Below are 21424 nucleotides of genomic sequence, written 5' to 3' on the forward strand. Positions count from 1 at the left end.
TATACGTGTATATCAAAGATATAGCAAATATACCTTTTCATAAATATTATTGTGCTATTTGTGCTATGCAGATTACATTTTTCATCTACAGTGGCAGAGGGTTTGAACATGTCAGTGCGTATATATTTATTTATTTATTTATTTATTTATTTTTGAGGCAGATTCTTGCTCTGTAGCCCAGGCTTGAGTGCAGTGGCATGATCTTGGCTCAATGCAACCTCCGCCTCCCCGGTTCAAGCGATTCTCCTGCCTCAGCTTCCCAAGTAGCTGGGATTACAGGCATGCGCCACCATGCCTGGCTAGTTTTTGTATTTTTAGTAGAGATGGGGGTTTCACCATGTTGGCCAGGCTGGTCTCGAACTCCTGACCTCAAGCGATCCACCTGCCTCAGCCTCCCACAGTGCTGGGATTACAGGCATGAGCCACACCACGTCCGGCCTTATCTTATTTTTTTGAACTGCTCTATGCTTTTCCAGTGTATGGATGAAACATAATACAGCAATAATTTTGTTGATGGACCCATAGATTGTTTAGACATTTGCTTTTATAAACAGCATTCAGTGAGTGAATGTCTTTTATTTAACCTATACTCAGGAACCATATCTGCGAGATAGTTTTTTAGAGTGGATTCACTAGGCCAAAGGATAGGTTATTTAAAATTTTTAGAACTATTGAGAAATCAAAATCCAAAAAAGTTGTATTAATTTGTACCCTCATAAGCAATATATAAATTTACCATAGCCTATCCCACAATGTTGGCAAAGCATTTGGTTTGTGCCATTGGTATCTTACTTTGGTTTAATTTTGATTTTATTGCTTAGTATCCTTATCTTTCCTTTCTGAGTGAACTATCATATCTTTTGTGTGCGTAATCCGTTCAATAGTTTTTCTATTGGATTGTTGGGATTTTCTTCTTGGTTTATAGGAACGGTTCATATGTTAAATAAATGACCACTTTTCTTGTGATCAGAGTTACAAGGGTCCTCCCCACCCACCTGCATTTTGCTCATTGCCATGGATTATTATTTTATTTTATTTTTTTGAGACGGAGTCTCGCTCTGTCGCCCAGGCTGGAGTGCAGTGGCACAATCTCGGCTCACTGCAAGCTCCGCCTCCCAGGTTCACACCATTCTCCTGCCTCAGCCTCCCGAGTAGCTGGGACTACAGGTGCCCGCCACCACGCCCAGCTAATTTTTTCTATTTTTAGTACAGACGGGGTTTCACTGTGTTATCCAGGATGCTCTCAATCTCCAGAACTCATGATCTGCCCGCCTCGGCCTCCCAAAATGCTGGGATTACAGGCATGAGCCATAGCGCCTGACCTTGCCATGGCTTATTTTTGTAGTTCATTAATGAATACTTTTCTTCCCTGAGATCCAAGTTTTTGTCATGATATGTTTTTGTGTGTGTGTGATTAAAAAAAACCCACATGGATTCTGATCATGAAAAATGCAGAAAATAGCGTAAGGACTATTTCCGAAGATTTTGTCTTGTCTTTTGGTGGTTCACCAGATGGACGCACAAGACTCAGTGACAGGGCCTTAAGATTCATTGCAGCAAAGCATACTGAGCAAAAATAGCAGGGAATGTACAAACAGAGGAGTCCAGGCAGGGTCCTGGGAGGCCCAGCATAGGCCTCTGATTTCCTTCCTCATTCACAGCTACACAGGAGCACTTTCTCTCTGGTAGAGCAATCTGGTATATATGAGTCTCAGAATCTGAGGGCTTTGTAACAGGTGGGTCACAAAGGTACCTCCTGCTATACAACCAGTCATGGCAACTAACACTCAAGATCCCAGTAAAAAAACCCAAGTGTCTTGATATTTGTGCAAAGAACCTGACAAACCAGTACAGTGTGGCCCATTGCTCCAAGTATATGTAGCAAAACCATCAATCATAGCCAGGTGCATTGGCTCTCACCTGTAATTCTAAAACTTTGTGAGACTGAGGCAGGAGGATCACTTGAGTCCAGGTGTTTGAGACCAGCCTGGGCGCCATAACGAGACCCTGTCTCTATGAAAACAAAATTAAAAATTAGCTGGGCATGATGTTGCGTGCCTGTAGTCCTAGCTACTTAGGAGGCTGAGGTGGGAGAATTACTTGAGCCCAGGAGATCAAGGCTGCAGTGAGCTATGATCACACCACTGCACTCCAGCCTGGGTGATAGAGTGAGACTGTCCCAAAAAGAAACAAAAACTATCAGTCACTACCATAAAGAACATTTCAGGAGCCATATGCCCAGTAAAGAGTCAATCATGGTGTCCTTGGAGACATGTAAGGACTAAGCATACAGACCTGTTGTGGTATTAGTTTGGTGCAAAAGTAATTGCAGTCTTTGCCATTACTTTCAATAACTCTTTCATTAGGGATATTCTGGAATGAACCAAAGGCAGCAAGCTTGCAAGATGGTATTACTCAAGAGAGTGTGCCCAGTATGCCCTACCACCCTGCCTTTCCCCATGTTTCTCCCTATGCCTACTTCCTCTCCTGTCCTTGTTTCCAGATCCCATGTACCTTTCAAGCTTGCAGAACTTTGAGACAAACTCCCAAGACTCTCATGCCCAGCTGGTAGCCATCGCTTGTACAGTCAGGACTGGCTATGCAATTTGTAGGATCTGGTACAAAATGAAAATACCCAGTTCCTTGTTAAAAAATTATTAAAGAACTTCGGGATAGTGACAATAAAGCATTAAACCAAGAGTAAGGCCCTCCCTAGAGTAGGTCACAGCTACACAGATTGCAAAAGCCCGAGGCCAGCCCCAATTTTTTTCTTTCATATTCTGTCACCGAGGCTGGAGTGCAGTGGCTCCATCGCTGCTCACTGCAACCTCGACCTCCCTGGCTCCGGCAATCCTTGGGATTTGGAGAAGCTGGAATACCACCACACCTGGCTAATTTTTGTATTTTTTGTAGAGACGGGGTCTCACTATGTTACCCAGGCTGGTCTCCAACTCCTAGGAGAGCCCTCTTTCTTCTTCCTTCCACTACATCCTCTTGCCTTGGCCTCCCTAAGTGCTGGGATTACAGGTGTGAGCCACTGCCCCTGGCCTTGTAGTGAGTTTTCACTGGCGTATGTGAGACAGCTACAGGGAACTGGAAAGTACCCCACTCACCTTCAACTCAGATCACTCCTAGGTCTACTCCATTGACAAAGTGACCTTGGAAAGTCACTTTGCCTCCAGACTCCATTTCCTCCTCAATAAAACAGGAATGATAATGATAGCATGTTTATGGGGCAATTGTGAATGTTGAAAGAGATATGTACATGAAAACGCTTTGTAAAGTAAAGCACTATGCAAATATTAGCTTTCTCTCTGGGGCTATGTCCATCTAGATAACAAACACTGGTCTATTATTTTCTCTCCCTTGGACAGTGCTGGAGGCACACTAGCAGATACTTTTCTTTGTTGTTGTGAGTTTCGCTCTTGTCACCCAGGCTGGAGTACAGTGGCGCAATCTCGGCTCACTGCAAACTCTACCTCCCGGGTTCAAGCAATTCTCATGCCTCAGCTTCCCAAATAGCTGGAATTACAGGTGCCTGCCACCATGCCCAGCTAATTTTTGTATTTTTAGTAGAGATGGGGTTTCACCGTGTTGCCCAGGCTGGTCTTGAACTCCTGAGGTCAGGTGATCCACCCACCTCAGCCTCCCAAAGTGCTGGGATTATAGGCATGAGCCGCCACGCTTGGCCAATACTTTTCTTTTTCACCCTTTCTCCCCAGACATGAATGCTTTTGTTATTATAGTAGTACAACATAACCTCATATTATGTTTCCCCAATTACAAAACTAATTTGTGTCAGTCAGGTTGAGTAACTTCTATGGATGGCGAATCTTATGCACTTTATGTTTCATTCCAATTCAACTTCAGAGAATGTCATTTTCAAAACTTGTCCCTAAATTGTCACTTTGTCACACCATGTAATACTGCGGTCACCTCTCTACAGAATATACTTTGTGCTTGTTAATTTCTCACCTTCCTAACTGCTGCTATGTGCACATAAAGATCTTGATAAATATTTGCTAAATAAATGAATTGGCAAATGAATAAAGAAAGAAAGAGAAGGTCATAGTCTGGATACATAAAAGGATTAAATGATGGAACTGGTTTATGATCACCAAACATAATTTCTTTAATGTCAGAAATAGTAGTTCTCCTAGTTGCTACCTAAAGACTTCAAACACACAGAAATGCATCCCAGATCATTGCAGCACTGGATCCAGAGAAGACGAGGTCCTGGTGGGGCAGACATGGAATAGGGTGGAGCTAGGTGAGTCACTGATTGGCCCACATGTATCACTATTCCCTGAATGGGAATAGTGCTCCAGCCTTGGGGTTCGGGGTCTGTTCCAATATATTCAAAGGGGTCATCCCCAGGCCAGATTAGGGGCTCAAGTTCACTCCAGGAAGAGCCAGCCCAGAAGTCTGTGGTCTTTCCACTTCCTGACTGACTTTCCTCTTTACAGAGCCCTCTTTCTTCTTCCTTCCACTACATAACCAACACACAATCAGGGCCACTGCTGATCCCTCCTAGACCGATTTCAATCCATGAGTCATCTCTAGGACTGACCCCATTCCCATGCAACACTCAGGAGTTGAGTTGATCCTCTTAGAAGTATAGTCCTTGTTATATAGTCCTTGATTCTGAAAGGCTAGTCTAGCTTTTAGAGGTGGCTTAAAGGAAAGAAACAAATGTTTTTCATTTCTGAACTTCTAGTTCCTATATGTATTTGGGCCAGGTGTGTAAGAGAGACTCACTAAATGTGTGTTGCCAAGCTGAATAGAGTTTCCTCTCTGATCAACTCAGAAATGAAGAGCTCACAATTCAGAATGTGTCTCTGACCCCCAGATAAGTCTCTTGGCCTGCACAGCTGGAGACTACCCAAGAAATTCCAATAAAATAAATTGCTTGCCCTAAAATAAAATTTATTTTATTGCAATAAAATAAATTGCTTGCCCTAAAAAAAACATTTTTAATGTTGTAAAAGAAACAAGTAAATGCCTCACAGCATACAGCGTTTAGGATGGCTAAGAAACCCAACATTATGATGACATTAAGGCTCTAAATGAGAATTGAGACTCCTCAGCAAAGTTTTTGAGTTAAAATTTTTATTGCTTGTGTTCCCGGGATCCTTAGATAACAGAGTTAAAATAATTAAAGTGCGGTTATGGCAACCCTTCCAGCTTTCATGATTTTGGAGATTGCTATGATTTGGGTATGGTTTGAGTTTATTTCCCCCAAAAACTCGTGTTGAAATTTGATCTCCAAGGTGGCAGCGTTGGGAAGTGGGTCTAGTGGGAGGTGTTTGGGCCACAGGGGTGGATCCCTCATGAATGGCTTGGTGCTGTTCTCACGGTAGTGAGTGAGTTCTTGAATTAGTCTTGGATTAGGTCTCTTGGGAATGGATTAGTTCTCAGAAGGGCGGGTTGTTATAAAGCCAGGACATTCCTCAGGTTTTGCCTTTCTTCACATATGTCCATTTCACCTTCGACCTTTCCACCTTGTTTGCTTGTTTTTTTTTTTTCTTTTGAGACAGAGTCTTGCTCTGTCACCAGGCTGGAGTGCAGTGACACGATCTCGGCTTACTGCCACCTCTGCCTCCTGGCCGCAAACAATTCTCCTGCCTCAGCCTCCCGAGAAGCTGGGACTACAGGCGTATACCACCATGACCAGCTAATTTTTTGTATATTTTTAGTAGAGACAGGGTTTCATCATGTTGGCCAGGGTGGTCTCGAATTCCTGACCTCAAAGGATCTGCCCACCTTGGCCTCCCAAAGTGCTGGGATTACAAGCTTGAGCTGTCGTGCCCGGCCTCTCCAACATGTTTTAACCTACCATGAGCCCCTCATCAGAAGCCAAGCAGGTGCTGGAGCCTTGCTTTTCATACTTCCTAGCCTGCAGAACCAACTAAATAAACCTCTTTTCTTTATAAATTACCCAGCCTGAGTTATTCTGTTATTGCAAAAAGAAAAGGTTAAGACATAGGTGATCTTCCTTCCTTGCCTAACACAGCCATGGCTGTGTCCCAAGAAGCATCTGAAGTGGGTAGCAGCTCCAAAGCATTGGATGCTGGATAAATTGACCAGTGTGTTTGCTCCTTGTCCATCCAGTGGTCCCCACAAGCTGAGAGAGTGCCTCCCCCTCATCATTTTCCTAAGGAACAGACTTAAGTGTGACCTGACAGGAGAGGAAGAAGATTTGCATGCAGCAGTTCATTAAGATTAATGGCAAGGTCTGAACTGATATAACCTACCCTGCTGGATTCATGGATGTCATCAGCATTGACAAGATGGGAGATAATTTCTGTCTGATCTATGACACCAAGAGTTGCTTTGATGTACATCTTATTACACCTGAAGTGGCTAAGTACAAGTTGTGCAAAGTGAGAAAAATCTTTGTGGGCACAAAAGGAATCCCTCATCTGGTGACTCATGATGCTCGCACCATCTGCTACCTTGATCCCCTCATCAAGGTGAATGACACCATTCAGATTGATTTGGAGACTGGCAAGATTACTGATTTCATCAAGTTTGACGCTGTTAAGCTATGTATGGTGACTGGAGGTGCTAACCTGGAAAGAATTGGTGTGATCACCAACAGAGAGAGGCACCCTGGATCGTTTGATGTGGTTCATGTGAAAGATGCCAATGGCAACAGCTCTGCCACTCGACTTTCCAACATTTTTGTTATTGGCAGGGGCAACAAACCATGGATTTCTCTTCCCCAAGGAAAGGGTACCTGCCTCACCATTGCTGAAGAGAGAGACAAAAGACCGGCAGCCAAACAGAGCAGTGGGTGAAATTGTCCCTGGGTGACATGTTAGATCTTTGTACATAATTAAAAATAACGTGGCATGATTAATAGCCAAAAAAAAAAAAAAGACATAGGTGATCTTCAGTCTGACAGCTAAGTCCTCCTGCATCTGTGTTCAGAATGCGTCAGTTATGTACTTGTTTAATTAAATAGAATAGTAAGTCAAAATGTTTTATTTGGGGGGAACTCATATTTCCTGGGAGGAGTTTTGTGAAATAAATGTTCAGCAGTTAGAGATTTTCCTTCTTGTTGCAGGGAATGGCTTTTCTCAGTTAGGCAATGATAAAACTTTCTACTATTAGGAAAGTAGAGTATAGTAACATCATGTATTTAAATGGAAAAATCAGTATAAGCTTTTGGCTTTAAAAAAGAAATATATTTTCTAGCTCTATCACTCTTGAATTTGGTCCCATGGCAACAGCAGCACATTTACGTGTAACCAGCTGCAGTGATTGTTAAACTCCTATCTTCCTTGTTGTTGTATGTGACCACTGGGGACAGTAATTCTTCCTGTCTTTTGTATAGTCTCTACAATTTCTGGGACTTTTTAACAGTGTTGTATTCAACATTTTTCTTATACAGATAGATGTAAGTATAAGTTGGTCTCTAATACTACTGCCTACCAAAAAGAGAAAGACTCCTAGAGGACAGCTGATTCCATGTCTTGCGGCAAGAAAATTCAGGATGGTTTTTGGAACTTCATGTCTTGCCAAAAAGCAAGAATGTCTTTAAGGATGCCAGAGCAATGCTATAGGGCAAAGTAACTTGCTTAAATGGTTTCCCATCATGAACAATAACAATTATTGTTAATAAATTAATTAGAACAAATTGAATCTATAAAAGGCCAAGGGTTTATGATACCTGAAAAGGGAACATTAGCATAAATTATACAAAAGTTAATGTACTGAAAAATAAGAGTGATTATAAGAAAATATGTTTTATTTGTATTGATTTTAATAAGTAAAAGAGGAAGTGTGTGTGTTTTCTTTCTTTCTTTAAGTTTTTACCTATTTATCGAGTATGGATGTATAATTCTTTCTATCTGCATAAGAAAAATGTTGAATACAACACTGTTAAAAAGTCCTAGAAATTATAGAAACTATACAAAAGACAGGAAGAATTACTGTCCCCAGTGGTCACACACAACAACAAGGAAGATAGGAGTTTAACAATCACTGCAGCTGGTTACACATAAGATGCAAAAAAGAGTTCAATAGAGTTAAATGTGCCAAATGTCTTAGAGAGGAAAGCTAACTGTGCATCTCCTAGGTAATTAAACTTCTTGATAGCCCTACTGGTTATAGTGAAATAGAACAAGAAATGAATACGGTTTTAATATGAAAACAGACTAGGTGAATATATAATAGCAGAACATGTTATCTAACACTAGCCAACCAGGACCATAAAGAAAAAGTAAACGATTTGGATTTTTGCTTGTTTTTGTGTTTTAGAGACAGGGTCTTACTCTATCGCCCAGACTGGAGTGCAGTGGGGCGATCCTAGCTCACTGCAGCCTCCAATTCCTGGGCTCAGTTGATGCTCCCACCTCAGCATCTCAAAGTGCTGGGATTGCAGCCATAAAGAAGAATGAGTTCATGTCCTTTGCAGGGACATGGATGAACCTGGAAACCATCATTCTCAGCAAACTAACACAGGAACAGAAAACCAAACACCATATGTTCTCACTCATAAGTGGGAGTTGAACAATGAGAACACATGGACACAGGGAGGGGAATATCAGACACCAGGGCCAGTCAGGGGGTGGGGGACAAGGGGAGGGAGAGCATTAGGACAAATACCTGATGCATGCGGGGCTTAAAATCTAGGTGACAGGATGCCGCAAACCACCATAGCACATGTATACCTATGTAACAGACCTGCAAATTCTGCACATATATCCCAGAACTTTAAGTAAAAAAAAAAAAAGAAAGAAAAAGTGCTGGGATTACAGACATGAGTCTCCGTGACCTGCTCAAAGTAAACTATTTTGAAGGAAGATAGCAAGTTGCAAAAAATAAAACATAGGCTAAAAATGATCTTGAAAAGTTTTACTGAGATGATAAATGGAGCCTTACTGTAAACAAGAAGGTCAGCCCCCATGACCAGAGATCAAATTAGACTCACCTAAGAAGCCCTCAAGTCCTGTGCTCTGATGAATAATCTTTAATAAGCCACATCTTACAACTTTGGCTGGACTATGGAGTATTTTTCTTTTGGGTCTGGTAAGATTACTGCAATCCTGAGAATGTATCAAAAAAATTGTTATGAAAACTCAAGATGTTATTAAAATAAAAATAACTATAACCCAAAAAAGGTATAAAAACAACTACAAACATAATAAAGTTAGCCCATTATTCTGATGTCTCAAAAATAATTTAAGTATAATAATACATTTTATTATCGTTTGTATGTTTTATTTACCATCTGAAGTGTTTGAAATGTCTTAGAAATCAACCATACTAATAAATATATTTGTAATTATAGTTTAAAATTTTGGGGGGAAATGTAATTAATTAAATTCTTAAATGTTCAAGAAAATTTAGTTTTCAAATATTAGATATATGAAGTTTAATAATCTGAGCATTAAACAAAGTACACATAACTATGAGTATTCTTCTCCACATCCCAAAGCTCCTGGTCATTGAAGAATGTACCCAACAGTTCAGAGGGATAATGATATGGTTAGGCTTTGTGTCCCCACCCAAATCTCATCTTGAGTTGTAATCCCCATAATCCCCACGTGTCAAGGGCAGGACCAGGTGGAGGTAATTGGATCATGGGGGGTGGTCTCCCCCCTGCTGTTCTCGTGATAGTGAGTGATATCTCATAAGATCTGATGGTTTTATAAGTGTCTGGCACTTCCCGTGCTTGCACTCACTCTGTTCTGCCACCCTGTGAAGAAGGTGCCTGCTTCTTCTTTACCTTCCACCACGATTGTAAGTTTCCTGAGGCCTCCCCAGCAATGCAGAACTGTGAGTCAATTAAACCTCTTTCCTTTATTAAATTACCCAGTCTCAGATATTTTTTCATAATAGTGTGAGAATGGACTAATACAGTAAATTGGTACCAAGGTAGTGGGGCACTGCTATAAAGATACCCAAAAATGTGGAAGTGAATTTGGAACTAGGTAACAGGCAGAAGTTGGAACAGTTTGAAGGGTTCAGAATAAGACAGGAAGATGTGGGAAAATTTGGAACTTCCTAGAGACTTGTTGAATGAATGGTTTTAACTAAAATGCTGATAGTGATATGGACAATGAAGTCCAGGCTGAGGCTGTCTCAGATGTAGATGAGGAACTTATTAGGTTCCTATTATTAGGAACTATAGCAAAGGTGACTCTTGCTATGCTTTAGCAAAGAGACTGATGGCATTTTGCCCCTGCCCTAGAGCAATGTGGAACTTTGAACTTGAGAGAGATGATTTAGGGTATCTGGCAGAAGAAATTTCTAGGCAGCAAAGTGTTCAAGATGTGACTTGGTGCTCTTAAAAGCATTCCGTTTTATGCATCTGCAAAGACATGGTTTGGAATTGGAACTTATGTTTAAAAGGTAAGCCAAGCATAACAGTTTGACAAATTTCCAGCCTGACAAAGCAATAGAAAAGAAAAGCCCATTTTCTGAGGAGAAATGCAAGCCTGCTGCAGAAATTTGCTTAAGTAATGAGGAGTCAAATGTCGATCTCTGAGACAATGGGGAAAATGTTTCCAGGGCATGTCAGAGGTCTTCTTGGCAGAACCTCTCATCACAGGACCAGAAGCTTAGGAGCCAAAAAATGGTTTCATGGGCCAGGCCTAAGGCCTTGCTGCTTTGTGCAGTCTTGGGACTTGGTGCCCTGCATTCCAGCTATGGATAAAGGGGCTAAGGCAAAGCTCAGGATGTTGCTTCAGAGGGTGCAAGCCCAAAGCCTTAGTGGTTTACATGTGGTGTTGGGCCTGTGGGTGTACAGAAGTCAAGAATTGAGGTTGGGGAACCTCTGTCTAGATTTTGGAGGATGTATGGAAATGCTTGGGTATCTAGGCAGAAGTTTGCAGCAAGGGCAGAGCCCTTACAGAGAACCTCTGCTAAAGCAGTGTGGAAGGGAAATATGGGGTCAGAGCCCCCACACAGACTCCCCACTGGGACACTGTCTAGTGGAGCTGTGAGAAGAGGGCCACTGTCCTCCAGATGCCAGAATAGTAGATCCATCAACAGCTTACACCAGGCACCTGGAAAAGACACAGACACTCAATGCCAGCCTGTGAAAGCAGCTGGGAGGGGGGCTATACTCTGACAAGCCACAGGAGTGGAGCTGCCCAAGACGATGGGAACCCACCTCTTGCATCAGCGTGACCTGGATGTGAGACATGGAGTTAAAGGAGATGATTTTGGAGCTTTAAGATTTGACTGCCCCACTGGATTTTGGACTTGCATGGGCCCTGTAACCCCTTCATTTTTGCTAATTTCTCCCATTGGGAATGAGTGCATTTACCCAATGCTTGTACCCCCATTGTATCCAGGAAGTAACTAACTTGCTTTTAATTTTACAGGCTCATAGGTGGAAGCGAATTGCCTTGTCTCAGATGAGGCTCTGGACTTGGACTTGGGTTAATGCTGGGAATGAATGAAGACTTCGGGGTACTGTTGGGAAGCCATGATTCGTTTTGAAATGTGAAAGGGATATGAGGTTTGGGAGAGGCCAGGGGTGGAATTATCTGGTTAGGCTCTGTGTCCTTACCCAAATCTCATCTTGAATTGTAATCTTCATAATCCCCATATATCAAGGGCTAGACCAGGTGGAGGTAATTGAATTAAGGGGACGGTTTCCCTCATGCTGTTCTCCTGATAGTGAGTGAGTTCTCACAAGATCTGATGGTTTTATAAGCATTTGGCATTTCCCCGTCATGCACAAAGGAGAAGTGTCTGCTTCTCCTTTGCCTTCTGCTATGATTGTAAGTTTCCTGAGGCTTCCCCAGCAATGCAGAACTGTGAGTCAATTAAACCTCTTTCCTTTATAAATTACCCAGTCTTGGGTATTTCTTCATAGCAGTATGATAACAGACTGATACAGGTAACATGTAGCAAGAATAACTGGGATTGACGTCAGTATCCAGTGAGAAAAGTGGGAACGAGATGGGGAGGAGTGCACAGAGAGTTTCAGTTATGCCAAGTTTACAACTTTAAATGGGGCTTTTGGCTGAATAGGTGCCCATTACATTATATGCTATATGTTTTTCTATGTTAAAATATTTCAAAATAAAACAAGTTTACAACTGTACTTGAATGAGGAGAAAATCTCCCAATCAAAAATATGGTTTTAGTCCTAAATAAATGGCTAGGTTGGTTAAATTCACATTGAAAAACTTTTACATGTTGTAATCTTACCTCAAAGGCAGAATTTTACAAGTTGAAAACCATTTTAACTGGTCAAGTGAGATAAGTACGTTGCAATTAGCTTTAATGTTTGATCTTAATGGCACTAACCATTAAATATATATTTATCTATTTCATGTCTTAGACATTCATGAAACCCTTAATTTCCTAGAAATTAAGTCACGATGCCTCTGTGGACTTTTGACTTGTGCTATACCTTCAAAAACTGTTCATATAAAACATTTACTGTACTAACATGTTCCATAAGTTGGGTTAACCAAGCAAGTTGCCAGTAGTAAACTACTTTTACATTAACTTTGGGAAGCAATAGCTATCATGGAAAACAAAAATACAGCAGTAAATAAATAATCTTTCAGTGCATTGTAGTGGATTCACATCACGGAGAGAAAAGAAATATGAAAACATATATAACTAGTGCTATTCTGTACCTTATACAGCTTTGCAGTGGCCAAAGCCATCATAATATGGGCTGAGAATTGTCATCAGGCTAGGTCATGTACTGGGCCATCATCAACACTGGGAAGTTTGTTACTCACAGCCACTTAAAATGCATTCTGGCGGATCACTTGAGGTCAGGAGTTCAAGACCACCTTGGCCAACATGGCAAAACTGTCTCTTTTAAAAATACAAAAATTAGTTGGGTGTGATGGCATGTGCCTGTAATCCCAGTTACTCAGGAGGCTGAGGCAGGACAATTGCTTGAACCTAGGAGGCAGAGGTCGCAGTGAGCCAAGGTCATGCCACTGCACTCCAGCCTGAGGGACAGAGTGAGACTCCATCTCAAAACAAAAACAAAACACATTCTTCACAGTAGTCTGCAGAGGGAAGCTCTGTCTAGAAGGTATTGGCAGGGCTCATGTCTGAATTGAGAGCTCAAAATCTCTGGAATTGACCAAGCTGAAAGAAAGATTACTTGTTTTCTCACAGATGCTGTATTAGTCTGTTTTCACACTGCTGATAAAGACATATCCAAGACTGGGCAATTTACAAAAGAAAGGGGTTTGGTAGACTAATAGTTCCACATTCCTGGGGAGGCCTCACAATCATGGTGGAAGGTGAAAGTCACATCTCACATGGTGGCAGACAAGAGAAGAGTGAGAGCCAAGCGAAAGGGGTTTCCTCTCATAAAACTATCAGATCTCGCGAGACTTATTCACTACCATGAACAGCCCCCATGACTCAATTATCTCCCAGTGGGTCCCTCCCACAACACAAGGGAATTATGGGAACTACAATTCGATACAAGATTTGGGTGGGGACACAGCCAAACCATATCAGATGTCAGCTGAGATCTGGTGGCAAAGTGGAACCTCCAGGAATTCTGAGATGAAGGACCTGAGTGCCAAAGTGCCCATACATTTACTTATTTCGATTGTATTGATTCCAAGCAACTATACTTAATGCATGTGTACTGACACCATGGGTCATCATTTCCACGATCAATTCTGTATTCGCTGATTCCACGCTTTCAGAAACTTCAGAAATTGATGTTTGCTATTTGAGTCCAGACTGGCTCTCAAAGATTTCTTTTTCTTTGTTTGTTTCTTTCTTTTCTTTTTCTTTTTTAAGACAAGGTCTCACTCTTTCACCCCAGCTGGAGCACAGTGATGCAATCACAGCTCACTGCAGCCTCAAACTTCTGGGCTAAGGTGATCCTCCCACCTCAGTCTCCCAAAATACTCAGATTACAGGCTTGAGCCACTGTGTCTAGCCCAAGATTTTATTACTTTTGTAACTTGTACCCTTAACTTTCTGCTTGTAATATGACCTTTTTTTGTTTGTTTTACTGTTAAACTAAACTCAAGACAATAGGATTTGAGGATACCTCCCTTTATTGACATAGTCAGTATTTGCTAAAAGTGGAAAGCAAGTAAGGAAGACAGCACAGCACTCACCACTGCAGCCAGGGGACCTCAGCCCTGCAAGGGTGCTGCAGTGGAAAGGGGCACTGCCTTATGCACTCGAGGGGTGGGGGCCCTGGCTCCTGGCACTTGCTGGCTGTGTCAACTTCACTTAGTAATGTTACTTCTCTGGACTGCAGTTTTCTCAGTGAAAATGGATTAACAATACCTTTCTTATTCAGGGCCAGGGTTAGGGTGAGGTGAGTGAAACCAGATCATGCAAGCACAGCCACATTCTTTCCCTAAAATTTTGACATTTTGCTCATCATGGATTTTCTTGCAGTTATTTTATTTATTTATTTACTTTTTTGAGACAGAGTCTTACTCTGTTGCCTAGGCTGGAGTGCAGTGGTGCAATCCCAGCTCACCGCAACCTCCACCTCCATAGTTCAAGCAATTCTCCTCCCTCAGCCTCCTGAGTAGCTGGTATTACAGGCACCCACCATCATGCCTGGCTAATTTTTGTATTTTTAGTAGAGATGGGGTTTCACCATATTTACTAGGCTGGTCTTGAACTCCTGACCTTAAGTGATCCCCCACCTCGGCCTCCCAAAGTGCTGGGATTACAGGCGTGAGCTACTGCACCTGGCCTCTTGCAGTCATTTTAATTTTGCAAATATTGCATTAAAATATTATTTATCTTACTGAGTTTTTGGGCATCCCCCTTAATTATGTGCCTGAGGCAAGTGCCTCACCTCCCTCACCCTAGTGTGAGTTGTACCATCACCCAAGGCAGAGTCGTGGGAATAATCCTAGATTCTTCATTCTTAACCCCACCCCACATCCAAACAATCTCCAAGTTTCATAGAATCTAGTCTCTCTCTCTCATTGCTTTCTTGTTCTCTATTACCATTTGTTTCATCTCTCATCACTCCCCTGTGAGATGACTGCAAGAGCATTCTAACTAGTCTATTCTGACTAGTTCACCTGTCTTCCCTCCAATGCATTCTCCACGTCACTGCCAGTGAGGCCTTTCTAAAGGGCAAATCTGATCCCACCACTCTTTGGCTTTAAAGCCTTCAAGATGTCCTCTAGCTTTCAGGATAACCTAAACTTATTCCCACGGTCTTTCACATCCTGGCCCTTGCCTAGTTCTGTAGTCTTGTTTCCTGCCATAACCCCCACTCGCACAAGCATGGTGGTATTTCATGCTGCCAGGCCTTTGCGCATACTATTCTCTGTCCCTGGAATGCCCTTCCCCATTTCCTTATCTAGCAGACTTATATTTCAAAGCTCACCTCAAGGATACTTCCTCTGGGAAGAATTGGCCAGCCAGATAGTTGAATGTATATATCTAGTCTCTGTGTTCCCAGAGCACTTCATGTGTCCTCTATCATCGCTTCCATCATGTTAGACTGAATTCATTGATGTACTTGCTGTATTGCTCTCCTAGCACAGCACTAGTGAGACTCAATAAATGTTTGTTGAATGACTGACGGACTGAATTACATAAAAGGACATAATAATGCACTGTACATAGTAAGTACTTGAAAGTATTATTCTCTTTCCTTTTTTGGTTTTGCACCCAGCTACTGCAACAATAAACGTATGGTTGTTGTCTTCAACAACCAGATACTTTTTAAGAACTGATACTTTTCTTCAAGGATCTCAGGGTATTTGCTGAGTCTGTCACTGCTGGTTGGAGGCTTTGATTGAATGTATTCCATTTTACTAAATAAACAGTGCTGATCCCAGCAGTCTAAAGGGTGGATGAGAACTGATTCTTGCTCTTTAAGAATATTCAATCTAATATAACTGAATGTGACAAATACTCAATTTATGCTAACATAAGGCATTTTGCAATAAAGTACCATACAAAAGGCTGTGGGGGTTATATCACTTGGACTTGAAGAATCAGTGGAGTAAGAGATGGAGACAGAAACTTCCACATGGGGGACACAGAGGCACAGAGGTGGTGAGCCATGGAACATTTGGAAATAGAAAGTAGGTCTGATGGGGTACATAAGAGGACCTGAATAAGCAAAATTTGTAAAGGTGGTTGAGAACACATTTCAGAAACCCTAAAATATCACATGGAGGAAATATGTGCTTCACCTGAGACAATAAGAAACTATAGAAGGGCCGGGTGTGGTGGTTCATGCCTGTAATTCCAGTGCTTTGGGAGGCCTAGGTGGGCAGATCATGAGGTCAGGAGTTCGAGACCAGTCTGGCCAACATGGTGAAACCCTGTCTCTACAAAAAATACAAAAAATTAGCCAGGCATGGTGGCAGGTGCCTGTAATCCCAGGTACTCGGGAGGCTGAGGCAGGAGAATCGCTTGAACCTGGGAGGTGGAGGTTGCAGTGAGCAGAGACCACGCCACTGCACTCTAGCCTGGGCAACGGAATGAGACTCTGTCTCAAAAAAAAAAAAAAAAGAAACCATAGGAGGTTGTTGAGGAGTGTCATAACCAGATAATTTCCCAAAGAAAGTTTAGTCAGGTAGTATACTGTCATGGATATGTACTACATAAAAGGAATCCAGTCATTGTGAACTACTTTTATTTAAAAAAAAAAAAAAAAAAGGCCGGGCGTGGTGGCTCACGCCTACAATCCCAGCACTTTGGGAGGCTGAGGCAGGTGGATCATGAGGTCAGGAGATCGAGATCATCCTGGCTAACACGGTAAAACCTCATCTCTACTAAAAATAGAAAAAATTAGCCGGGCGTGGTGGCTGGCGCCTGTAGTCCCAGCTACTCGGGAGGCTGAGGCAGGAGAACGGTGTGAACCCGGGAGGCGGAGCTTGCAGTGAGCCGAGGTCGCACCACTGCACTCCAACCTGGGCAACAGAGCAGACTCCGTCTCAAAAAAAAAACCAAAAAAACACACAAAAAAACAAAAAACAAACAAAAAAAGAACTTGGCCAGGTGCTGTGGCTCACGCCTGTAATCCCAGCACTTTGGGAGGCCAAGGGGGGGTGGATCATGAGGTCAGGAGTTCGAGACCAGCCTGGCCAATATGGTGAAACCCCATCTCTACTAAAAATGCAAAAATTAGCCAGATGTGGTGGCACACACCTGTAGTCCCAGCTACTCGGGAGGCTGAGGCAGGAGAATCACTTGAACCGGGGAGGCGGAGGTTGCAGTGAGCTGAGATTGTGCCATTGCACTCCAGCTTGGGCAACAAGAGCAAAACTCCATCTAGAAAAAAAAAAGGCACAGAGTGGCAAGTTGAATAAAAAAACAAGGCCCATTCATCTGCTGTCTTCAACAGACCCATCTCACCATAACAACACTCATAGACTCAAGATAAAGGGTTGGAGAAAGATCTATTACACAAATATAAAACAAAAAAGAGCAGGGGTCGCTAGTCTCATATCAGATAAAATAGACTTTAAACCAACTGTAAAAAAGGACAAAGAAGGACACCACATAATGATAAAGTGTTCAATCCAACAAGGTGACTTAACTATCCTAAATACATATGCATCCAACATTGGAACACCCAGATTCATAGAACAAGCACTTTTTGACTTACAAAAAGACTTAGACAGCTATACAATAATGGCAGGGGACTTCAATACTCTGCTGACAGTGTTAGATCACTGAGGCAGAAAGCTAGCAAAGAAATCCTATACTTAAATTTAACACTTGTCCAGTTGGACCAAATAGACACACTCCACCCATCAACCACAGAATGTACGTTCTTCTCATCAGCACATAGAACATAGTCCAAGATCAATCACATGCACAGCCATAAAACAAGTCTCAATAAGTTCAAAAACATTGAAATCATAGCAAGCATACATTCAGACCACAGTGGGATAAAATTATAAATCAATAACCAGGAGATCCCTCAAAACCACAGAATTAAATGAAAATTAAATAACTTGCTCTTGAATAACTTTTGAGTAAACAATGAAATTAAGAAGAAATTTCAAAATTATTTGAAATAAATGAAAATAGAGACACAACATACCAAAATCTCTGGGATAGAGCTAAAGCAGTGTTAACAGGAAAGTTTACAATGCTAAACACCTATATCAAGAATTTAGAAATATCTCAAATTAATAATCTAACATGGCACCTAGAGAAACTAGAAAAATAAGAATGAACTAACCCCAGAGCTAGCAGAAGAAAATAAATCAGAACAGAGCAAAATTGAGACCCAAAAATGTATATAAAGGCTCAACAAAATCAAAAGCAATTTCTTTGAAAGAATTGAGATTGATAGACTGCTACTAGACTAATGACGAAAAGAGAGAGAAGAACCAAATAAACACAATCAGAAACAGCAAAAATGACATTACAACTGATCCCACAGATAATACAAAAGGTCCTTAGGCAAGATTATGAACACTTCTATGCACATAAACTAGAAAATCTACAGGAGATGGATAATTTCCTAGAAACATATAAACTCCCAAGACTGAATCAGGAAGAAATAGAAACCCTGAATGTACCAATATCAAGTTCTGAAATTGAATTAGTAATTTTAAAAAAACTTACCAACCAAAAAGAGCCTTGGACCAGGTGGATTCATAGCTGAATTCTACCAGACGTACAAAGACAAGCTTGGTACCAATCCTATTGAAACTATTCCAAATAGTAGAGGAGGAAGGACTCTTCCTTAACTCATTCTACAAAGCCAGCATCACTCTTATACCAAAATCTAGCAAAGACACAACAAAAAAAGAAAACTACAGGCCAATCTGCCTGATGAACACAGACACAAAAATCCTCAACAAAATGCTATAAACCGAATCCAGCAGCCCATCAAAAAATCAATTCTCTATAATCAAGTAGGCTTTATTCCTGGGATGCAGGGCTGGTTCAACATACACAAATCAACACATGTGATTCATCACACAAATAGAGTTAAAAATGAAGGCCGGGCCGATGGCTCACACCTGTAAAAAACAAAAACAAAACAAAAAGCCATATCATCTCACTCAATAGGTGCAGAAAAAGCTTCCTTTTTTTTTTGTTTGTTTTGAGACGGAGTCTCGCTCTTTCAGCCTGGAAAGCAGTGGTATGATTTTGGCTCACTGCAACATCTGCCTCCCAGGTTCAAGCGACTCTCCTACCTCAGCCTCCTGAGTAGCTGGGATTACAGGTGTGTGCCATTATGCCTGGCTAATTTTTTGTATTTTTAGTAAAGACAGGGTCTCACCATGTTAGCCAGGCTGTCTCCAACTCCTGTCCTCAGGTGATCCACCTGCCTTGGCCTCCCAAAGTGCTGGGATTACAGGCATGAGCCACCACGCCCAGCCATCTCAATAGATGCAGAAAAAGCTTTTGATAAAATCCCAAATGCCTTCGTGATGAAAAGCCTCAATAAACTAGGCACTGAAGGAACACACCTCAGAATAATAAGATCTATGACAAACTCACAGCCAACATACTGAATGGGCAAAAGCTGGAAGCATTTGCCTTAAGAACTGGAACAAGACAAGGATACCCTCTCTCACCACTCCTATTCAATGCAGTACTAGAAGTCCTAGCCAGAGAAATCAGGCAAGAGAAAGAAATAAAAGGTGCCCAGATGGGTAAAGAAGTCAAATTGTCTCTCTTCACTGATAATATGATTCTATATCTAGAAAACCCTAACAACTCCACCAGGAGGCTCTTACTGCTAATAAATAATTTCAGTAAAGTTTCAGGACACAAAATCAATGTATAAAAATCAGTAGCACTTCTAGACACCAATAACATTAAAACTGAGAGGCAAATTAAGAATGCAATTCCATTTATAATAGCCACATTAAAAAATACCCTGGAATACATTTAACAAAAGAGTTGACAGATCTCTACAAGGAGAACTACAAAACACTGCTGAAAGAAATTATAGATGATACAAGCAAGTGGAAAAACATCTCATGCTCATGGATCAGAAGAATCAACATCATTAAAATGACCATACTGCCCAAAGCAATCTGCAGATTCAATGCTATTCCTATCAAGCTATTGACATCATTTTTCACAGAATTAAAAAACTATTATAATATTCATATGGAACCAAAAAAGAGCCCGAATAGCCAAAGTAATTCCAAGTGAAAAGAACAAAGCTGGAGGCATCACACCACCCAGCTTCAAACTATACAACAAGGCTACAGTAAACAAAACAGCATGATACTGGTACAAAAACAGACACATAGACCAATGGAAAAAGAGAGAGACCCAGAAATAAAGTGCATACCTACAACCATCTAATCTTTGACAAAATCAACAAAAACAAGCAATGAAGAAAGAACTCCCTATTCAATAAATGATGCTGGAATAACTGGCTAGTCATATGCAGAAGAATGAAAGTAGACCCCTACATTTCACCATATACAAAAACTAACTCAAGGTAAAAGAAAGACTTATATGTAATATGTAAACCTATACAAATCCTAGAAAAAAACCTAGGAAACATTATTCTGAACATCAGCCTTGGCAAAGAATTTATGACTAAGTCCCCAGAAGCAATGGCAACAAAAACAAAAATTGACAAGTGGGACCTAATTAAACAAAAGAGCTTCTGCACAGCAAAATAAACTACCAACAGAGTAAACACACAACCTAAAGAATGGAAGAAAATATTTGCAAACTATGCATCCAACAAAGTTCTATTTTCTAGAATCTATAAGGAACTTAAACAATTCAAAAAACAACCCCATTAAAAAATGGGCCAAAGACATGAACAGACAGTTCTCCAAAGAAGACATACATGTGGCCAACAAACATATGAAAAAAATGCTTGGCATCACTAATCATCAGAGAAATGCAAATCAAAACCACAATGAGGCCAAGTACAGTGGCTCACGCCTGTAATCCCAGCACTTTGGGAGGCCGAGGCGGGTGGATCACAAGGTCAGAAGATCGAGACCATTCTGGCCAACATGGTGAAACCTTGCCTCTATTAAAAACACAAAATATTAGCCAGGCGTGGTGGTGCACACCTGTAGTCCCAGCTACTTGGGAGGCTGAGGCAGGGGAATTGCTTGAACCTGGGAGGCAGAGGTTGCAGTGAGCTGAGATCGCACCACTGCACTCCAGCCTGGTGACAGAGCAAGACTCCACCAAAAAACAAAAAAAACAAAAAAAACAAAAAAACCCACAATGACATACCATCTCATGCCAGTCAGAATGGCTATTATTATTATTATGTTCTTTGAGATGGAGTTTCACTCTTGTCACCCAGGCTAGAGTGCAATGGCAGGATCTCGGCTCACTGCAACATCTGCCTCCCGGGTTCAAGATGTCTCTTGAACCTCAGCCTCCCGAGTAACTGGGATTACAGGCACCCACCACCATGCCTGGCTAATTTTTGTATTTTAAGTAGAGACGGGGTCTCACCATGTTAGCCAGGCTGGTCTCAAATTCCTGACCTCAGGTGATCCACCTACCTCCGACTTCC

The 21424-nt window shown here is 41.5% G+C and overlaps 1 pseudogene; it reads left to right on the top strand.

Annotated features, from left to right (window-relative positions):
• The first annotated feature begins 6031 nt into the window (after positions 1-6031).
• On the top strand, positions 6032-6800 carry LOC116479553 (small ribosomal subunit protein eS4, X isoform-like; annotated as a pseudogene).
• The last annotated feature ends 14624 nt before the right edge of the window (positions 6801-21424 follow it).

Source organism: Hylobates moloch, unplaced genomic scaffold (assembly GCF_009828535.3).
Source record: "Hylobates moloch isolate HMO894 unplaced genomic scaffold, HMol_V3 SCAFFOLD_3, whole genome shotgun sequence".
Classification (NCBI taxonomy): Eukaryota; Metazoa; Chordata; class Mammalia; order Primates; family Hylobatidae; genus Hylobates; species Hylobates moloch.